Raw genomic sequence first — 25,030 nt, 5'->3', positions numbered from 1 at the left:
TTGATTATACTTTTAATGATAAAATAGTGAATGTTAAAAAATCGGACACATCCAATTTTCATAAAAATTTAAGAAAAAATAATACTCAAATGTCACTATATTAAGTAGGTATATCTAGTATCGATTAAAATTATATACTACTCAACTTTTTTTTCAGTTTCCGTCAATCACATTATAGTATATTCACTGAGCAATTATAGAAATATGAATTTATTTTTTATTTCTTCGAAAGAAAAGTCTTATTGTATATATCTGAGTCTTTTTTGACACAGTATCATAAACGTTTTGCAATAGCCCAATGCTTTTTAAAATTAAAAACTATTGTCTGCTGTTATGGCTTCTACAGTTTTACGTCGAATTTTTAACAAAATTTATTGAAATACGTTGTGTATTATTGCCATAATAAAATATTGCCTACGTAAGTATCTCGCAGTGTTGATTAGATTTTTGAGAATTCAATAATTGAAAGGAAAATGCGTGAATTTCAGATAATCGTCTCTTTCAATAGAAATGACAAAAATTTCAATATATCGATGATATTACACTTTTATACTAATGCTGACATGATGATGCATATTGCATAATATTTCGGGCGAATCCTGAAATTAATAAACGTGAATATTTTGTCAACAAGAGATGACCAATGACAGTCGTTTTAATTGAAACAAAATATTTACAAGTAGGTTATCAGATATTGTCGGAAGCTGTAACTGAAATTATTATAACATAATAATAATAATAATAATAATATAATTATTATTTAATATTTATTACTCAAGTTTTTGCAATTATTTCAGTATAGCAATATAGCATTCTGCAAGTTTAAAGTAAATAATAATACGTATAGAAGGGTTAGTTATTGAAAATTATTTATTATGATTTCCAAACAATATTTAATAAGCATTTACGTATTTACTTTATAATATGATATACTTATGCGTATTTAGCATACATTTTATATAGTAATAAAATATTATTATGTTCGATGTTTAATCCGTACATATTGACGTCGCGTCGCCGGGTGGTTTTTCTCCGTGCCCGTCAGGACTTAATACCGAGAAAAACAGCGTAGTAGTCAGACATTTTTCTCAGAAAATCTATATTTTTAAAATCATAAGTAAATGGCGTTCAATTTAATTTAAAATGAAATAAAAACATCGCTCTTTAACTTATCAGCAAAATGATAATATAATATAGTATTATGTACGGTTCTAAGGCAACTTTAAAAGACCATAATAATGATGTATTATTACTAGGACTTGGGACTTCATGTTCTAAAAATATGCTAAAATGCTAAAATATGCTCTTAAAAATATTTTGTTTTTCATTAAAAAAAAAAAAACAAAAATTAAAATTAATTTATTATTAAATAAGGCGTTCTTAATTTAAGTTTTACAATAAAAAAAAAAAAAAAAAACTGTATTTAGTCTAGAATATTATATTAATTTAATCAATACCAAATGAAACAATATAAGATACTAACAGACAAAATAAATGAATTGACATTAACTGACCGCCTGACTGCATTCAACGTATTACTTATCGACTGTCTATATTTTTCGCAACACACAAAAAATTGGGAAAACACACGGTAGATATATTATTTAATTATTTATATTTATTTATTTTAATCTATTTTTTAAATTTCTAGAAAATTAATATAAAATATTGTACGTATAAAATATTATTCTCGATGTCACATATTTTTTACATTTTTTTTTTACAATATTAAAATAATAATAATAAAAAAAAAAAAAAATACGAAATATATATTTAAAATACAAATATAACAAAATATGGACTTCAAAGGAAAAAAGAGCTGAATATGTAAAATAAAAATGATTGCTTTAAATTTCTAGTACTGAAAAAGAAATTTCTATATTACTTAGCCATGTTTTGAATAATTATTGAAAAACATGTAAACTCCTTTAATTTATGAAATTAAGACGTCGGAAGAAATAAATTATATGATATGTAATAAATATGTGTTTCAGATTTTTCGGAGAAATCATACCAGAAAATAATACTGGTTTTGTTTGATGTTTTTTTTTCACGAACTCACTTATAAAATAAATATTAATAATTATAAATTTTTCATTTTCTAATAAATGTACGCTCATTTCATTTTTATATTCACTACTCATAGTTTTTACTGAATATGATTTGTATGTCAATAGAGCTAAAAAATAATAATTTTATAATAATTTTTAGTTTATTTTTTACTTTATTTACGTGAAAATATAATAGGAAAAGAAATAAAATATAATAGCTATATAAATACAAATCATGTCCGTAGAAACAAGACGTAATGCATAGAAGGTCTACGTTTGTTTGGAAATCAAAAGGTGATGAGTATAATTTTTAATATTATTATTTATTTTGACTGCCAGTTACAAGAAAAAATTGGTACCTATATGTGAAATGCGTGTCATTTTCTTAAAACTAAGTGAATTGTTTTCTCAAAACAGAGAGATTTTGGCAAACAGATATATAGGTTATATATACGTATAATATATATATATTATACGTGCATAATGAATAATTATTTTAATTATAATATCACATCCTTAGTTGTTGTTATTTCTATGTCATTATTTTTTAATACAGCATGTACATTTTTCGATGGTTTTGATGAAATATTTTAATAATTTTTTATCGATTTAATAGTTTATAGTCTGGTTTTAATGGTTATGTTCTTATAAGGTTAATTTACTATATAAAAATTATTTTCATAGTTAAAATTAGATTTACATGATATCAAATTACGGTCCCAACGTTTTATATCATCTAAAAAAAAGTTGATGAAATCGAAACTTAAAACAGACAATTAAAATTTTTTATTTTTCTTATTTTCCGACGAATTTATTTTTGAACAAAAAAATTAGTTGTATACTATCTGAAGAAGTATTTATCAAATATTGGGAAATATCAAGTATCAATAAAACTATTGGAGACACAATTCACCTAGCAGTGAAATATAACTGGGACGTAGTTTACCTAGTTAATACCAACATTTATTTTCTAGGACGCAATTCACCGAACCCGAATCGAAATACGCAAACTAATAAGGTTTAATTTGTGTTTAGTTTTTATTTCAGTGGTGCGTGCAGGTGGCATTAAACTTTTATTGGACTTTTTTTTTCAATGAAAAAGATGCGTGAAAAGACATCGAACCGAGAACGATATAATTTAATGTGGCGGTATCCTTTCACTATACCACCTCTTCCCCTATCATTATCGCTAAATAATCTTGCAAATAGTGTTGTTGCAGCGATCTCTAGTTATATCTTACACGATAAATGAATGAGCGTAAAAAAGTATTAATAGATGCAACGTCTCACTGATAATTTTTGGTTTACACTGTAAGATTAGGCATTTCATAATATGCTTTTTTAGAATATTATTTGAACAAAATATTCAAAAATAAAATACACGAATTTAGAATTTCATTTACTTTAAAAAATAAAAACCGTAAGCAATGCCAATCTATTGGTAAATATTTAAATATCTTTAAAGATGATCAAATTAAAATTGTATTTAAAATTTCTAGTATCAAGCGGTTAACAACTCAAAAAATACCGGGGAGACGTCTAATGTACCTTATAGGCCACGTGCATATAAGACTTTTTATCGAACGTTATTTTTACCAGTTATAATTTTATATCATATGTCTGACTGCCGTTGTGCGAAAACTCTACATCCCGTCGAAATAAATATAATATTATATTTTGATCGATAATATCAAATCGAATCGAACCAACCGCGTATACACCTTTGTACGCGAACGCGTTTGCGGTGGATTAGACGACAAACTTAGTGTAGATATGATGAGTACGCGATGACTACGGAAAAAAAACTGACGAGTAATGTCATATTATGGTAACACATAATAATATATCCGTCGTAAAAAGCGTGTGTTAGATTGGAGTAATATTGTTGTGTGCGCATCACAATATGATGATTGGTATGCAATTTTATTCTATTAGCTCAAGGCGGATGGGACGTTGTAGGGTGTCCTTAATTTTTTTTTTTTAATTTGTTCTCGTTGTGGCTGACAAATCGTCAGTACATCATAATAAAAAATAATGTACTACGCATGATACATAAATAATTTTAATGTTATATTTCATTTGACCCACTATAAAACCATTTATATAATATATAGGTATTACAATGTAATATTATCTATATTTATAGATAATAAGAGTATAAGATAATTAAATGAACTTATGTTAAGTTAAATGATAATAATATTCAATGGCGTAGTCAGAATTTTAGGTTGTGTAGAGGAGGAGCAAAATATTTTTTTCTTAATCAAAAAGCTTGACAAATTAATACAAGTTCTTTTGGCTCTTAAACGTGTTTTTATTATAACAAATAGCAAATATAATTATCATACATGCATTGGCCCAATTTTTTTTTTATTTACAGTCATTTGAAGTTCAAATTACGACAGAATTGAATTTTTTAGCGAAAAATAACGATTTTATTGATTATCTTGTTGACTTGTTGTGATTAAAATAAAAAATAAGAATGTATTTATTTGTACGGAATGACAAATTTTCCTTCATTACACATGCTATTAGGTGTTTATTATAGGTAAAAAAAATGACATTTTCATTAAATTTACTTTATTTTTAAGCCATATATATATATATATATATATATATAACCATGGTCCAATTTACACAGTTCCACAGTATTTACTCATAACTCGTAAAAGTTAATAAAAGTTGGAAACATATTATGAAATAATATTGTATACCTAATATTTTAAATATCATTCATATCTTTTTTTGTTCGTTGGTATTAACTTATAAGTTATTACTAATTACACAATGATTTCTGCATAAGTTATTATAAGTAGGTACCAGCTGAGAATTAAAAAATGAAATTGATGATAGAATATATTTTTTTACGTTAATGACAATATATTCTAATGGGTTAACAAAGCCGATAATAAAATAAAAAAACATAATAAAATTGACTGTAACAATCACGTCTCATTTCAAATTTATAGTGATTATCTATCGTTAAAAATAAGATTAGAGTAACGAAAATACGAAATGAAAATATGCTACGATAACTATATATATCTTAATCATTATAATAATAATATGGTGATTGCAGATTTTGCGTTTCAAAAGTAAATTTCGCGACGCAATTTCATACTGTACTAACCTTCCAATATTTTTCATGTCACGTTTTATATTGAAAAGAACAACAAAGAGTTTGAAAACAAAATCTCTGTACGACGACAATAATATAGAATACTACGCGATATTGTATGACTATGTATTTATATATAATATGAAATATAAATTATCTATATACGCTTAATGCACGTGGTATTATGTGTTTAAGTATTTGAATTATACAATATATTGTTGTTAAGCAGTTATAATCTAATGACGATATACTGAACATCGGTGGCACAGTGTATGTTAGTATGTTACCTTTATGGGTGGTATAATAATTATTATTCCCGAAAGTCCTTTAAACCAAGTTTCGGTAGGACGTTTTACTTAAACATTTGATTAAAAACAAGCGTTGAGCCTGTCGACGCATTCATAATTCACTAATTCATATTATTTCAGAAGCGTATTTACTGCAGGTAGTAGGGAAGATACTGATGGCAACAACATTAACAGTAAATTATTATTATTACTATTAATATTGTGTATTTCCATAAACATCTCAAAATTCAAATTCTAAATTCCAACTTGAAAAATTATTTTCATATCTCTCGGTTTTCACTTCATCAAGAGCCAAAATCATTAATATTTAATAATCAAACTTCTTTCTCCTCCCACTATCACCAAAATCTTAACAAATCGTGACTTAAAAGACTTTGGCCTGGCGGTGAAACCCAAAAGCGCAAAAATAAATATTGTATCCGTTACACTATAAGTTTAATTTTGAAATTATTAATTATTCAATTTGATTATTCATTTTAATTTTAATTTATTTATTTTTTTTTTTTAAATTATCATCAACAGTGATTGAGTTTAGTTGAAGTTTAGTATTATCGTATCGTATTTTATCGTAACAAATTACGATGAAGTTTGATAAACATTTAAAATAACTATTTAATATTTACAGTATAAACTTATTTCTAATTTATAAAAAACACTTTATTTTTGTAAAATTTATTTGCGCTTATGGTTTGTTGAAAATAGGTGTTATTATTTTTTTGCGATTATGGAATATTTATTTTTGAACTTTTGGGTTACGTTTGGGTCATATTTTGCGCTTATGGAATTTAGCCTGGCCTGGGGATTTAGTTTAAAATTATCAGATGACACACTGCGTATTTAATTAATATCATACATTTTGTTTATGTAGATTCGTTTTCATCCAAATTGCTTAATGTACGTAAAATTGTATAGATTTTAATTATTTAATAATAATTTTAAAAAAATTGCGACTTGTGTTTCCAATACCTTAATGAACAACATTTTATTTAGATAAAACTATCGTATGATTTTTTTACTTAGACAGCTGTGGTGTTTTTTATTATCGATCTAAAATGCAATGACTGACCAGCAGCGTGTGATTGTCTATATGCATCTATTGTGGTTTTGTTAGTTCATAGCTGTTCTGTACAAGTATGTCAATGTGAAACTGTGGAATTAGGGTTATTGACTTAGATAAAATTAGTATAAATAAATAAAATACTCCAACTTTATGTTCTACGAAACATATACGTACTTTACAAAAATAATAACACGATGAATAATAGTGAATTTATTTAAAATTTTACGTGTGTTAAAGTCACGTTGTGACGTGTATTTAACTAAAAACACATGTGAAACACTGGAAACAGAATACAAAGTAAATGGATGGTGGTCAGCGATACGAACTACGAAGTGTGTAACGAAATAATGAAGAAGACCAAAGAAGTCGTTCTGTTGTTTATTAAGCCTTATTAGTTAATAGCTATAAAAAATAACTATAATAAAAATTTATGGGGAGCTTTATATTAGATTTTTAAGATTTTTGATCTAGTAAAAATTTATTTTTATCAACATTTATGGAATTAAAATGAGGAAGTAGGTATAGTACGTGTCGAGTAATATCGTCATTGAGTAGATTATTGTAATGGATGTATTACATTTGAATTCATAATAATTGTATATGAAAATTGGTTCTTAGAGAAAATCGTCTGTCAGGTTGATTTTTTTAAGGGAATTTCGCTATATACTTGTATTACTTATAGTAATTTGTTTTCTATTGGTTATAAGAAAAATTAAGCTAATTTTTACCAAAAACTTATCTTATGTGCTACAAATGTTACATTTTTATTTCAGATAATTTAAATAAATTTAAGTTAATATTAAAATTTAAGATCTTGCTTTTATTAATTTATAAATCAATACCAACGAACTGCAAAATAATAATTTGAATTAATAGTCTAAATATTTTTAAGATTTTATTCTATGAAGTAAACATTTATATAATATTTAGTATTTAAAAAGTTTCCTTGTAAATAATAATTTTTTAAATTACATAAATACAACTTCAATTGTTATTTTTTGTTTAAATATCCAATTTTATCAAAATTTGAATTGAAAATGTATTTAAAGAAAAATTGTGCTCAATGAAATTTTTTTATTTTTAGGTTTCTATAAGAAAAAAATGTATAAGAAACTTTTTTAAAATGTTCATGATTTTTTTTTTGTTTCTGGAAAATGAGCAGTGTATTATGAGAACTTGTGTCGCCATCTGCCCGGTTTTCATTGCAAAATTTGTTTTAATTTTACATTTTAGAAACAATATTCATTTATAAGTATAAAGTTTAAAGAAATTTATCCCGTATAATCAATATATGAATATTACCTCAAACAAAATAAAAATATAACTTTGTTTTATTTATACAATATATACTTGGTATATTTTATAAATAATATGTGTATAACACTATAACTATTGATTAAAATATATACTATACTATTAGTCAATGCTGCAACGTACCTATAAGACAAATCAAAAGCATATTGGACTTGTAATAACTCAAACACTATACTTTGAAATATCTAAGGGGGCATTCCCTTAATTATTAATGGGTGAAAAACTAAGGTATAAATGCAGTCTTTGCACCTATGTTATACTTTTAAATCGCATTTTATAATATATATATATTTATACACCTTTAATTTTTTATAAATATTTTTAATAAAACTCAAAAAATGCTTACTTGAATCCCTAAATAATATTATTGCTTTTAGATTTGAATAAAAGATCAAAGTTCTATATTAATACGAAAAACAGAATGAAATAGATTATTCTGAACGTACATTTGTTAGGTTGTGGTTTAGTTACGACAGAAACAACATAATATGCGGGTGCGACATCATTTTAAGAGTTTATGGATAGACAATTTTAATCACTTAGGTGTTAAGACTATTAAATTTAATCAAATTTAATCATTTAACTTATTATTAGTATCCAATTAGTATGTATTAATTATTCATATACAAGTGTAGTGTTCATATAAATGTAACCAGAAACAGTCCAGATACAAATAAATTAAGTGTGTAATAACTAAGACCATTATTAAGAAGTTACAAGGTATAGTGGGTATGCCTTCTTCAGCCCTCTTAAAGACTTCCCTGCTGTGTTATAAAATATAAATTATAATATTATGTAATGTTAAAACTTAATCAAAGCCAAAACAAATTTCTACTTATAGTTAAGAGAGGTCCACACATACACACCGCAGTGCTTCTTTCCGTGTATTACGAGGTCTGCCAAGTTCTTTTGGATTTTACCCCGGAGACACTTCGCCCCTTTATGTAGCCGCGGAGTTACCTCCTCCGGTTGAAATAACAGGGTGAATTTCCGGAAGCCAGGCATCCCAAAAGCCCTAACCTAGACGTCACCTCACCTTATGCGTCATAACGAGCTGTAATCGCTACCAGGGCCCGGCGGATACTGTCCAAATCAAACCCCTTTTACTAAGACGTAACTTCCACAACCACCACGAGTCCTTCCTCAAGTGTGGCGGCTCCGCCATGCACGAGCGTGAGTACTCGGTGAACACTCGACACACCATAGTACTATAGTGCAAGGTTATGCTTGCAATGATCACCGCTGCAATTACACTGCCACTCAGATTATCTGATATTAAAAATTGGGGATTAAATGCTAGAAAAATTATAATATGTGATTGTATGCAGAAGAATAGTAGTCGGTAGGAAATAAAATGATACCAATTTCACTATAAATATTGTAAATATATGTCGATTAATTATGTAGATTTTTATAATGGTCGATTATTAAGTCACCTACAGGACTTGGATAGTAATATAGTATTGAGTTGATGCTAAAGCTGTATAATAGCGGTACCTAACCTTTTTTTATTCCACGCCTCTTTGTAAATTTTAAAAAATCTTACCTCCTCCCTCCATCCCTATTAAATTAGAGTTATAAAACTTTATTTTTGTTTAGTGATACTATACAACTATATAATATGCAACTAATGACCTATTTATTTTTTTCATCGTTTTAAATTATAAAATATAAATCAACTTAAAAACTAATAATATTATTTTTATATTTTTGAATAAATCAATTTTATAAATATTTATATATTAAATATATAAATAAAATAAGTAAAATAAATTTAATGGGAAATTTGAATCTGTTTTTTCTCACCAAATCCATAATCCGTAGAGGTATTTTATTACGCACAACGCATATCATTTTCCATATCCGACCGATTTATTTGTTTACTTTTTATATGCAAAAGTGTGGAAAAGCCAGACTCACAAATATTTCATCATCACTTTATTCTTTCCGTACAGTATCTAATTTCCCTCCACTCTTGGTTGGGAACCACAGCTGTATAACATACGATTTCTATAATTTTATAATTTTATTTTTTTAAATAAAAATATAATAATGAAGTGATTCAATGAATTTGTTTTTATGGCTCAGCTGTAAATCGTTTTGATTGCTCATTAATATCTTAGGACAAAAATCAAGAAAATTAAAAACTATTCTTGATAAAAAAAAAAACCCCTTGAGATCGGTGAGATGCACAAAAAGGTGAATTGACCCATTTAATCGACAGATTTTTGGCTAACACACAATAGACTAAAATGTGAAATGGCTGACATAAGATTACAAGATTTACGGGATTATGTGACTTGCTGGTTCTTGTAGTATCTCCAAAGGCTTATCTTTGGGAGACAGAGGTCTTAAAACAACATATTATATATTTTTTTTCAATAACATTCGGCACGGATCAGGCTGTAATGCAGTTATAATGGCGATGACTAACGGTAAACCACTTTAAGTTATCGCTTAATTACATAAAATATAATTACTAAAATGTTATAGAATTAAATATTTATGTTTGTCTATTCATATTTTGTTTTTCGTCGTGTATAGGCCTTTTGGCATCTTCAGCTAACATTTTCGTCAATTTAATGAAGACTTTATGTCAGTCAGCCGTTTAACCAAATATCGGTTTCCATATATCACACACACGACATTTGAATATAGGAGAGCTATTTCTTACTTTTTCTTAACTTGACTATTATAGATTTGAATTAAATATAAAAATTACGGGAATACATTTTTTAGCCATGTTGTTTGGTAATTACAGTTTTATAAATGATAAGTATTTAATAAGTTTAACAATGATGTTTTTATTATAATAAGTAGTATAAATACGATATCTTCTCTTAAATTTCGATGAGCAAAACAGACACCTACGAAGAATAGTGATTTAGTATTTGTTCTATAGTGGTTTTAGAAGAAAAACAAAGCTTTCGGGAGATAATAACATCTATTTTAAAATGTATTTTTGTACATTTAAGTGTTGAGTTTATTATATTATTTATTTGTAATTCACATTTAAATTTAAATATTGTAAAATTACCGTCGAGATATCAAAAATCAGAAATTATATTGTTGTCTTAAATTTAATGATATATTATTGCTTAACTTATTTACTTAAATATTAAAATAATAAAGCTTTATTAGAGATGTAAAACCTAGTAAGTATATGCGATGTGTGTGTAAGACAAGGACAATGCATTTGTACGTATATATAGTACTTTTTAATTATTTATATTACTTAGGAAAATTATTCATCATCGTTCCAGTTTATACACCTGCTAGGGCTGTAATTAAAATGTATGTTATTCTTAATAAGTAAATATCAATGTTATACTTATTTCATCTATGGTTAAGATTTTAAAAAGTACAAAACGAGATTCTCATAGATAGTATTTAATATTTTAATATAGATTTAAAAATTATTCAATTGAGCTTTAGTAAAATTAATAATTTGCCAACCAATTATATTATTACGAATTAGGTAAATACATAACATTTATTGACTTAAAATTCCAATAAAATTTAGAAATTTTGGAATTTCATGTATAATATATGCCATTAAATTAAAATTTAACCCACTCGACATCTAATGTACAGCAAAGTGATAATCACTCATCTACCATTTTTTTTATTTGTATCCATCGATATAATAATTTGATTTAGCATTTACGAACATTTGAAACACGCTTAATCGTTGTAGTACTATTATGTTTACAAACCGTTCAAATATCAAAATTAACATCGCGAATCGAGAAAGTTTTCCGGCAACGTTTATAAGTCGATTTTTGATATTTTCGTTCAACTGCGATTCGATCACTTTTTAAGGGAACTATTTTGTTGAAAAGTCATTTCTTAGAGCAGTTTTTGATAATTTCTAAAGCATTTAAGTGAGTCCGGGTCCGTCCTGTCCACAATATTAGATTAAACCGCCGCCGTCGCCTTGATACAACGATAAGACTATACGTAGGTTGTAGATGCGCAATGACAGCAATACCATTCAGGTATCCACTGTTTTGTCTATTATTATCCATTGACGTGTGTTACAGTGTACTATACGTTCCGGTTGTCAACACCGTCGTCCCGTTGCGTGTACTGCACAACGACGCATATCCATTGTTTTTCCGTCGACGGAGCGTAGAAGGAGTGGTGGACCAAATAGTAAAATACGATATATTATTAGTTTTAGTAGCAAACGATCATCATAATAATGCCCCATACATGCCCACGCACGTTAAATCGGATGTACGATAATATTTTGGATTATCGTCTTAGCAGGACGTGTAGCCGGCGTCTTACAAATGAATGGACTCGGCACGGGCGGTGCGAATCGAGGAAAACGCAACATCTACCTACTCGAACACTACATCTCGATTGCTCTAAATAATAATAGTAATAATAATATATCATACGCATCGCGTAACTATCGCGCGGTTTTCCTCTGCGACCTGCACAACACCGTACGTCCGCTAAACACGTCGGTTGATTGTACGGAACGCGTTATTAAATGCACGACACCGCTGCGGAGCGAGCCGTTTAACTGGGGCCCACACTAATTTTCTGGGTCGATTGTGTTTTGTTTTGTTTTTTTGTTTTCACTGAGAGTCTCCGTTACTTATCAACGATATCATAATACGTACGTTCAAAGCATGGTATATTTTTTTTCCGAACATCCGATTTATAGAACAGCGCCATTATAATATAGTGTTATTATTAGGGCTAAGATTTATATGCAATAAAAAATTATAAAATATGCATTTGGTGTATTAAAAATATGCAACTAATATTATATACGCCAAAAAATATAAAATACATTATCTACACTCAAAAAAAAAATATCATACATTTTAAAATTAATTAAATAATATTTTTAACTATTCACGCTATTCAAATGTATTACACAAAACAATTATAAGGGGTTTTAAATTTTCAAAACTGGACGGTCTTCTGTTTGACCTCAATATAACCTTAATATAGGTATAATATCTTCAATAGGTATTTTTGAACAGCATCAATACATATTTTTGTATGATAAAAACGTTTATCGTCTATGGTAACGAAATATACCACAAAATATGCAATTTTTGCATTTTTATAGTTGAAATTAGCAATGATATTAATTTTATTCAAAATATGCAACAATATACATTTTGTCAAAAATATCCAAAGTAAAATCACCACTGTTTATCTCATCAATTGGTGATTCGTGGATATTACTTACAAAAGCAATAATCAGAAGTTACAAAAAAAATATACTGTTACTTACAAATCCTAGCTCTAGTGTTGATTATTATAGTATTATACATCGCAGTGGCGTAGCTACTCCTAACCTCTTCTGAAAATTTTAAGTAAAAAGTAAATAAAGAACAACAATCATATAGGAAAGACTTGAGTCACTAATAATTTCAGTATCCATTGAAAAGAAAAATTTAAGAAAAACTTCAAATTCACAACTTTGTAGACAAATTTGCTATAAACGCATGAAATTATAAGTGGGAGATGAATTGTTTAGAGTAAATTTGTAGGTTTGTATAACAATTTACCACAGTAAACTTTAGTATTTATATAAAAATAATACTTTTTTTTAAATAAATGTAAAAAGTTGTATAGCATTAAGTAATATATTGTACTACCTATATACTTGCAGGCGCTGATCCAAGGGAAGAGCAAGTTTCCATTCTCCCCCCCCCCCCTTCCCCCTGTAGACTCTAATTCTCTAAGTATAAAATGTTTTATAATTTCTGAATCCGCTCATGTGCCCTCCTCCCCATAAATATGTTCTGGATCTACGCCTGTAATCCTTATGTAATGACTTTATATAATCCATGGTTATTATGAACAATTTTAAAATTGTGCCCCCACCCCTCCAACTAAAATTCCTAGCAACGCCACTGACATACCCTGTATACGTACCGTATTTACCCACTGCGGCGCAAACGGTATGCGTTTTGCAATGGTATTACGTCTACATCACCGCCGCCGCTACCACCAAGTACTCCAAGAATCATGCATAATCGTTTTGGAGATTGTTGTCACGTTAATTGCCGGATCCGTGGGACATCGTTAATCGCGCCATTGCCGCGTAGTATGTTTCGTCGTCGACGGTTTCGTACATTGATAACGCGGAATCGATTGCTCTCCGAAAACGTTTCAGACGCGTCCTGCAAAGCACGCGAACGCTAAATAATGTACATCGTTATTCAGTTTGATTCCACACCACGGTTATTCGGGTGTGCAGCTATATAACATATATCATGATGTTCTCCTTTTTTCCTTTTTTATTTTTTTCCCCGTCACCCACCCTCACCTCCAGAGCTTTGTGCTTATAAGCCGTGCGTCTAATGCTACCGTCCCGAACCAGACTATACATCTTACTGTAGGTACTTCCTCTGCGCGCCGATTGATTAGCCTGTTGCCGGTGACTACGTGTTCCTACACTGTCGTTTTTACCTGACCGCAGTCCCGTTATGTCCGTCACAATCGCAATAACCATATACAAACCACCGGCTTTATCGATTTCACTACAACACACGCAAATTTCACCTGAAATAGACACGCGCCGTCTATAAAAATAAATGTGTATCAGAAAATACCATTAACCCGCCGCAGATCGTATGATATCGCACCTGTACAATACAATGTATATATTATGTATAATGTGCGCGGTGGATGTTCGTTGAACTCTGTCGATCATTATCAATATACCGTCATCGATAACACGGCGCACCACGTGTATTTATGTGTCAAAAAAAAAAAAAAAAAAAAATAATACACCCATTCAAATTTTATTATTTCACGATACTTGTTCGAAAACATAAATAAAAAAAAAAAAAATTATGCGCCTAAAATATATTATTTCACGATTTCTGTTGAAAATATAAAAAACTAATCCACACACAGACACACGCATACACACCTATACATCAAGATACAATAATAACAATATGTATAATGATGTTGCATCTGTGAGCAGTACGCCGTCATTCCACAATTGTTTTTTAGATGCCAAGCAAACAACTATGGTGTACGAAACAAAAATACGACTATTACTACTGCTTTTGTTCACTCGATATTACGACGTTTCGAAGATCTCAAACATAGTTGTAGTCTTATCCAGTGGAACTCAATTTGGTTTTGTTTTTAGATAGTGCGCGGTACAAGCTTATGATTCTTAATATTATTTTTACTTACCGGCTACCGCGATATTATCGTGTAGTGTATAATAGATTTTTAACGATGATGAGACACAATTTTATTAGTGTTTTACAGAAAACAAAACATAAGAAAACATTATAATTTATTTTGAAGATTATGTGCAGTGTATTATATATAATTTCAAATCCGTTTTTCAAAACTGTGCATTACAAAAAAGTTACAACAGATTAAAACGGTAAAATACGAGCATTTATTTGTATGCCCGCCATTGAATATTTAAATATACACTATAAATACATATTATATTAAAAAACGAATTCTTAGTAATATTATTTTCTCAATTTTTTTATAAGAATATCAGCACTTAACCGCTGTATAACCAGTAATTCGCAATTTACGGTAGTGGGTTTTAATAAATATTCTATACAATTTCCAAAGTATTATGCAGCAACTAATATTTCTAGTGAAATGTGGGACTTAAATAAATATTTTTAATTGGTATTCAAATGTATTTAAATTTTAAATTTCGTTTTCTAAAAAAATACAACAATGAATGAAACGTTCTTTTCATAGACATTATTTTAAAATTTTGCTTGGAATATAAAACGTTTTACCAATACTTATCTTGATCAGAGCTGCTCGTAAAATAAATGAATTTAGACTTGAAAATCGTTATTAAATATTACTAAATTTTAATAATTGATGGTTTTTCTTTTGATACAAATTAAAAAACCGAGTAGATACATAATGCAAAAATATTATCAATATTTTTTTAAATTAAAAATGATAAAGCAAAAATAAATTTAGAAGATAATTTGATATATAAAAAATGTTAGATAAATATATCTACAGCTAAAAATTATTACTGACTAAAAAAAATTATAAATACTTTATCATTTAAAATGTATATAACCATCAAAATGTTATTATTTATGCTAAAAATCGTCCAACAATTTTAAAAACAAATATATAAGGTATTTAAATATGATTATATTTATAAATATGAAAGACTATTACATCTCGAAAATGACAATTTTGTTCTTCTTAATAAACTTACACATAGTATTTTTCATAACCATTTATAGGTACATAACGTTATCTTATTGGAGGCAAATGCAGGACTACCAAACCATAATATCCTGTTATTATTTTTTTTATTGTATAAACGAAGCGAAAGATATGTAATTATATTAAATGGAAGTGATATTTTGATTTTACCAATCCGATCGGTTAGCCGCAATGGTTCAAACAATAACAATATTGAAAAAATTGTGTTAACCACATTGTTAATTGACACGTAGGTATATATCAATGACAATAACAAAATAATAATAAATAACTGCAAAAAAATTTCAGAATAATGTGTTGCAAAAACGAAAATAGTACGCAGTCACGTTTATACACGGAAACGTGTTAAATGTTTTTCTGATTTACATTTTTTTTTATTCTTCTTTAACCGCATCTTAGGATCAAAAAAAAAAAATAATAATAATAATAATAAATAAATAAAATAATAATATATACTGATTTATATATATATATATATATATATATATATATATATCAGTAGTTTGACATGGAATAATAAAACCGTATTGCCTAAGAAAGTGTATTTCCACTCTAATGCATTTAAATCGAAGAGCCATTATATTAAGTATTTGACCCGATTCAAGTATGGCCGGGTAACATCAATATACTATAAAGTATTAAAATATTATTAGTAGCATGCGTTTAATACTTTAATTTTATTAATCGAAACAATCGATTTAAAACGGATTAAGTACCTACCTATCATATTATAATTTTTAACGTCCGTCGTGTTTTCATATTCGTTAAGAGGTTTGATCCTGCAAGCTGTGTTTTTTTATCAAAATAGGCATATATCATGTTAATAATTGTAAATACTCACTATCTAAGTAATCGGATAAGACTTACGAAGACGTGTGGTCCGTATTCATCAACAATTTGACATGAACACGACATGTGTAGGTAGCACGTACGCGGAAAATAGCCTATATTTAACTCTTTAAAAACAATCGGTATCGAACGCCCTTAGTGTTAATTTATGTATTTTTGAGTGAAAATCTAGCTGATACTCGAAACGAACCTACAACTACAGTAGCAGTATATTACAATAATTACCATGATACCTAAATTCAAACGCACATTCCAAAGATACTTTTTAGAGGGTGACTGGGAAATTTAGAAAAATACCACTTTTGGTTTTTTTACAAATTAAATTTTTTCTAGCACATTAAAATTCAATTTATCTAGCTATGGACGCAGAAGGTAAAATTTAATATTTAAATTTAAATAACGCGTTTTTATGTTACAATATATTATGTAGGTGCACTTGTTGAGGCCGTTATTCTTCACTACCTATTCATGTTAATTTATACTTTTCTACCGTGTACAAATTTGTTTATTAGTTTAACTTTTAATTAAATAAAAAAAAATTAAAAAATGTTATACTCGTAGGTATACATTTTAATTATTTTGTATGTTTTATACTTACTCTTTGGGTTCTTTATCTGGTGGTGTGGTCCACGATTCTCTAGTTATGGGATCTGTATAATAGGTCTACCGTGATTGTAATTAAAATTTAACTTCTTAATTATTTTTTTATTCTTTATCTTCTTTATTCTACATTTTTCATTTAGATTTTGCCTATTCAAAAGCAGTAGCATGGATATGAATATTATCCTTTTCGTGTGAATTTTAACACTATTCATGATAATATAATTGATATAAGATAAAAAAAAAAAATTACACATAGAGATTTTTAAAGAAAAATGTAATCCAATTTTGTGTACCAACATTAACATCCGCGATATGTAGTATCCCAAGGCTGTGAAATTTTTTATTCTGATCGCTACTATGAATAATATATCTTTTATGAGTACGGATGTTTTAGTTTTTACATTGTTCGCATTTATTTTGGAGAGATGAAATAGGATGTGTAGCTATATAAGTATACCTAGACTTCGTATTGATTTAGTAATTTAAAGTAATACTTGTACCAGAATAGATTATGAACCTTTGATTTACCGTATACATATTTTCAAAACGTAAAATATCTATTCTTTTCTCCTGTATTGGGGGGGGGGGGCCTGCTGATAAAAAATTATGTTTATAAAAATTTGATTTTATATTAATTAAGTACATGTAATATCGAAATTATATAATTACAATTAAAAGATCTTAGTGCATTTTTTTGTAATTTTTACTTTGTAAGAAAACCAATGTTCTCAAACTAAATGTTATCAAATACAATATTTTAGATGTTTAATTTGTAATTTTAAAAGATCAAATATACGTAGTATTATAATATTAATTATTTAGTAAAATACTCTTATAAATATAGTAATAATTTGTTGACAAATTTATACTATATAAATTGCTTGATTGCAATTCATACTTATTTTGGGACATTAATACCGTTCTGTTAATTATTTTCGCTATTGGTAGTGGCATTTCGCAAAATGTTAAATTTATTATTTTATTCATAACTTGCTTAACTCGTATAATAAGTAAATTATAATTGCATTACATTGAGAAAAAGACGTTATTCGATTCAATTTAAATGTTTGATTATTGTTATTGCCTGGGGCCCTAGCCTTTCACGAGACTCTTGATTTGACTATAGCTATAGCTATAGTCAATATTACGATATATTTATACATCGACGATGAAATTTATATAAATGTAGAATATTTATTTTTAACAATTTGGTGAATAATACGTTAAATTTACTAGTTATTTTAATACTAAGTTATATAAATAAATTACACCAGTAGAACTTAAATAGTAAAAAAATACAGCAACCACTTTAAATTTTGTTTAAATGTCACATTTTTAAACTTTTTCATGTATTCAACGTTTGATTTTATAAAGTAAAAAATTAAAATGTTTTGGTTTGGATTTAGTTCAAAGGATGAGTTGTAGTTGATTTGATATCATATACATATCATATGTCAAATTTTGTTTTTCCGTACTTGTATTTTCACATTTTCGCACATAAATTACATATCCTTATTATCAGAACATTAGTTAGAGTAATAGAAACTCAAAAATCAATTTTATTTTAAGTATCACATCATAAGGGAAAATTATTAAAAATAAAATATTACATTATAGGTTTATTTTTAGACTCATATTCTGATAATAAAATGTTTAGTTCCTCTGAAATTTCAATTGATATCCGCCTATATTTCTTGTGGATTTCTTAGGTACTTAATAGTTAACATCTTATGATATAGCTATATTTTTAAGAGCAATATTATTAAATAAAATTATCGTATTAAAATTCACTTAAATTTTAAGTTTAGATGTTGTAACACTTTTTTTGTGTTATACATCTTATAATCATTTTATATTGTGCAAAATCTTCAAACTCGATTATCTCTAATTCTCAAAATGCATTATTTTCAGTTAACACTTTGATATGGTCCGCGAGTAGGTATACCGGATAATATTATGTATAATAATATTATGCATTGTGCATTATATTCGGTTATTCCTGGATATGTTATAATTTATAGTAAATTGAGTTCAATTTTTTTTTCTTAAAAATCTGATAGCTCTCGTCGACGTTGAACCTTCGGGCGTGTGTTGCTCCGGTGAAATACCATACAGTACAATATGTATAATACTTAATATGCTTATAAAATAATATGCAGTACATTATTAGTATGTTAAATTGCTTGTGAAATGAAAACCGTTTCCCACACGTTTGTATACTATATTTTATTAGTCCACGCTTGAAAATTGCCATTGTATATAATAATGTTATAATATTATATTTTTACTAAGAATTTGCACACTTTGGACGAATATTATAACACTTTTATCTACATATACTAAACACACGAGCGTGTATAATATTATATTCTACATATTTTATATCCCTATGCCACGATATCAAGAAAAACATATGGAACGACTCTGGTTTTAGGAAATTTAAATATACATAGGTTATATATACCGGACCTACTTACTTAAGTAAGGACCATTTTTAAACATTTGGATTTGTATACGACTAAAGAAGTATCCTGTGACTATACAAGTTCTTTTTTTTTTCAAAAAACAACTAACACCTTTTTTACTGTAATTTTTTAAATATTGATACCTACTCGTATATCTTGACCAATATTAATTAAAAAAGTAATTTCCAACATTTTAAAATATGCAGGTTAATATACCTATATCAATTCAGTTCTTGAAAATAGTTTTACAAAAGTAAAAAATGTTTGTATTAATACACCCATTCATAAATAATATTACTTTTAATACTCAGACAAATATTACAAATTATTCAATTTTATTGATAAATACTAATTACAACAATTTTTATCATATGATCATAACGTATAGACCAGTCATTTTTACAACATTAAGTTAAATAAATCAAAAACTACTCATTCGAATTTCAATGTTGATATATTAACTGTTTTTTTTTAAATCATCTAGCATTAAATATGACTTAGCAAGATAAGTATTGAAATCAAAACTTAAAAATGTTGGATAAATTTTATTTAACTACTATTAGTATATTCTTAAAAAACAGTATGTTGGACGCAGCAACCAGATAAATTCATAAGGTTTATGACTTTGAACTACTTGTATTCAAAGATAAAAAAATATTAAATACGTTTTAAGTTCAAGGTATATTTTATCATCATGTTGATAATTAAAAATGTTAGTTGTATCAAATAATTTTAGCATTGATTAATCATAAAAATAGAACGTATTTTATCAGCCCTGAACAATTTTAAAAAGAAGATTTATGTAATTCTTGTTTTAAGTCCTTCAGTTCTAAAAATCAAAATGTTTTAATAGATTTTATAATAAAAGAAACAATTTAATGAAGATGATCATCTTTTTTGAACCACCCATCGCCATAACGAAAGCATAATTTTAATTATATTTTAAATATATACATCAAAATACAACTGGTTGTGCAGAGTATCGTTTAAAATTTATTTATGATAATATACTAAGCCGGAAAATTAAAAAAAATACAGTGATTAGACGGGATATTTTTTCGTGCATTTAGTGTATATAAATATGTGGAAACACATGAGTGCATAAGTCGGTTTTATAATAATAGATGTCGTACATTTTTTTTAATACTGAAATTTTGTTTTTTATAACATACGTTTATTACCGTCAGATTTACCGATATTCTATATTTAAACGCGATAATTTTGTTTGTGATTTGTTTCGAATTTGTTCTAGTTCATGAGTATTTTAAATTTTGACGATACTCAAGTTAAGTGTCACTAATTGTTGACTTCTTACTCCCGAATTCACCTGATAATATTACTACATCACATATATTTATTGTGTTATTATTATATAAATTGTATATTTATCATAAAAAATTAAAAAAATAAATTTTGACGAACGAGTACTGGACCAACATTTTCCCATTTCATCTCAATCATCTTAAATTTAAATACTATTGAAAGCTATAATTAACTATGGATAGTTTAATAATTAATTGATCTATATAAGTAATAATATATTGGTTCAATTTTTATAAATAAGTATCAACATTTTTGGAAAAATTTTCTGTATCGAAACATGTAAAAAAAAAAATTCTTTTCAATAAATTCGTGTTATGACGAAAATTATTTAAATAAATTGATTTATAATTGTTTTAAAAAAACACTTAAAATATTACTACTAAGGTTAATAACAATTATAACGCCAAAGGAAATAACTATAGTTACATTATATACAGTACATTACTACATTGTTGTGTGCCAGTTAAGGCGTAATACGATTGTTTGAAACAAAAATTATTAATATTAATATTTTGCTCTCGAGATTTGCACAAAATGCGACACAGTGCATTTTTTCTAGTTAATTAATTATGACATCATAAAAATTGTTATCATACTATCCTGAAAGTATAAGCATATTTTTTTGAAATTAATATCCCACGGTCAGGTTAATATCCCTGTGTAAACGTACCTACGCAACGTCATTGATTTTATTTTAAGCGGGCAAACGTTACACAGAATACGCGCACGTACACTCAACCATTCTTATCTCTATATTCATTTATATAATAATATGTACCTAACCGAAATTAATCTAACTATTTGTTTTCGTTTTTTTTTTTTTTTTTTACGTTAAAATTAAATTCACATTGTGAGTACTGTATGCAAATGTATGTGCACAGCAATATTTGAGGTTGGAAGTCGTTTTTTATGGTGTATCTAAACTCTACGTGTACATCGTGCTGAAACGTAAACATATACATATTTAAAAATCTGATCAAAATATGTTTTAAATTTTAAATTAATGTTATAGTGGACAGAAATTTTTCTGCAGTGGTCACAATAACGGTTATTCAGTGTTCAAAACATTAATCTTAAACAAATTGAAATAATTTTACCGACGGCTCTTTTTCTCAATATTCTTATAATTCATATGTTGTTTACTATGTTAATTAATAATTAGGCTTAATAAATACCCTTTCAATACAATTCATTTTAAGTTCGGATAAAAATTTTTTTCAGGATTAACTCTAGGATACATTATGCAAATAAAATATGAAAAGCTCAAAATCTCGTATCAGGTAAAATGTATAATTGTATAAATGCATTCTGCTTATAATACAAGTATATTAAGTATATAGCTAGGTATAAACTGTTTCTGTCAAAATTTAAAATGGCCATCTTTGTCTTTATTAAAAAAAAAGGTTTGATTCCCGTTTCTATCAGTATATACTTGCTATGCAAACATTTTTATTCCTTTATTGTGTATTCAGGTATTCTTAGAGGACATTTTGCATTTCAATGTATATAAGCGTGTAGTAAAAAATTAGTATTAAATCATTTATATTATAATATCATGCTGTGTGTTGTATTTAAAAAAAAAAACAAAATCAAAAACATAGTTAAGTTTAAACATTATTTTTATGTTATGAGGTAAATTTTAATCATTAAGTTTTATTACTTAAAATAATATAACATATAATTTAATATTGAAAAAATATAATAGTAACAAATGATACGGTTAAAAAGAGTTCCCGTATAATTTATGTGCCTAATAACTATTAAATACAATTTTGTTTATGTATTAACATGGGTAATTGAATGCGCATTTAACATATAGGTATACCATGGTGTTTTATTTTATTTTTTAAATCCCTCAGTTTTACTAGTTTAAGTGGATTTATTTTTGAAGTGTTATTTTAATTAATATTAATTAAATAATTAATATTTAAATTAGCATTATTTAATAAGCGTCTGTCTGGAAATTTTCAATTAAAACTTTTGAAAATTAAGTGGTTGTGATTTTAAAAAGCTGATTTTCCATTAAAGTGCAAGTGAAATGATTCATAATTTTTGGTAGTTCAACACAAACTTTTCGTCATGAATTTCCATATTTTTGGATGACATTTTTCATTTTCATCAAAATGTCATAAGTGTTAAATATTAAGTTAGTATATTGTCTGAATAAATAATATGATTGTCTGGCATTTCTTTTTGCATATCTTTTTTTAATTAAATACAAAACAATCAGGTGCATCCTAATCTGTAATAATTTACCTAAATAATACTACAAAAGAAAAAAATTCATATTATGATTAAAAAATAAAAACGAAAATCTATATTCTATATTGTTTAATATTGAATATTATGTACTTATAAACGTGATATAAATAAAATATATTTTATTCAAATTATAATCTCGAATTTTGTGGTAATTACCACTGTTTAATTCTATCTATTTATTATATATTTTAGTATTTTAGTAACTTTCATTATTTCCTGTAATTTTTATTGCAATTCTTTGTTCTTTTACTCCCGATAAATGTGAAATTATTTTATTTAGTATTTACGCGTATTATTTAATTTTTTTTTTTCAATAATCGTATTTAAAAGCTTGGTTTAAAAAAATGTAAAAATACAAAACTATAATTGCACGCAACAGAATTGTTGTTCACAGAAATTCTTGAGTTCATTATTACACTATGTAAATTAGTTTTATATTTTAAAAGTATTCAAAAAAGTTTTTTACTAAAATTTTAACTTACATTTTAATCAAATAATTTCTCCGAAAAATTTACTGTAGTATAATCAGAAAGCTATAGGAATAGAACGTGAAAATTAATTTAAATTTTTAAATTACAACCATTATTAAAGTAAACTGTTATGACGACGTAATTTAAATAAACGAAAAAAATATTTAAATGCTACGTTAGAATACTATTATTATAATTTTATTTTTATTTTTTACGAGATGACATAAGGGAAAGTAAAAAACATCCTCTGGTATTTTAATATACCTAAATAAGTTATGAAACATAAAATAACTTCTCTTCCTCCAGCATTTTTACAGATTGTAGATATTGCAACATTATTTTATTTTTATGATATTTAATGTTATGACCCAGTGTAATAGTGATGAATTATAAATGATTTAATAATGTAACGTATTATTTATTATTTATCAGAAAAATATTCTCATCACTGATGGTAGTATAACTTAATACATTTTAATGATTACAGTCTAACACTGCGCGCGTCATTAAAGGTTATAACCGAGCATGTATATAATACTATAGTTACTATATATTTATAACAATCCGAGTTCATAAAACTAAGACAATAATCCGCAAGAAAAATAAGTCCATCAGTGTTGTACAGGACTTAAGTTCATCCACATTTCTATATATTTACAGTATCAAGATCATATGATAAAAAACTATCTAGAAAATGTTAATCTAATAATATTTTATCTAGTAGTATGTAAATTTAATTTTACTTATGACGCACTAAGTAGTTGAAATTAGCTGTTTTATTTTCTCGAGACTAAAACACTAAAATCAATATTTGAAATTGTAGAAATTCAGATTTACAGAATTATGTAAAACTTATAAATGAAATTTTAATAACCTAATTATTTTTACAGTATTTCTATTCAATCGTTTTATTTAGGCATATTTTTTCCAAACTTTTAGTTCTAAATTGTTTTAACTTAGCTAATTGGCTAGAACAAAATATTTTATTTT

General features: G+C 26.7%; 1 protein-coding gene across 1 annotated transcript in view; it reads right to left on the bottom strand.

Moving 5' to 3' along the window:
- The window catches only part of LOC112592139 (protein quiver), a 30,187-nt gene extending 26,321 nt beyond the window's left edge, over positions 1 to 3,866 (bottom strand). Inside the window, exon 1 of the mRNA XM_025336134.1 lies at positions 3,648 to 3,866. The gene's annotated coding sequence lies outside the window, so the exon portion shown is untranslated. The remainder of the gene's footprint in view (positions 1 to 3,647) is intronic.
- Positions 3,867 to 25,030: the final 21,164 nt, after the last annotated feature.

This window comes from Melanaphis sacchari, unplaced genomic scaffold (genome assembly GCF_002803265.2).
Source record: "Melanaphis sacchari strain LSU unplaced genomic scaffold, SCAv2.0 Contig159_pilon_pilon, whole genome shotgun sequence".
Lineage (NCBI taxonomy): Eukaryota > Metazoa > Arthropoda > Insecta > Hemiptera > Aphididae > Melanaphis > Melanaphis sacchari.
This window is presented reverse-complemented; position numbering and strand designations above follow the sequence as displayed.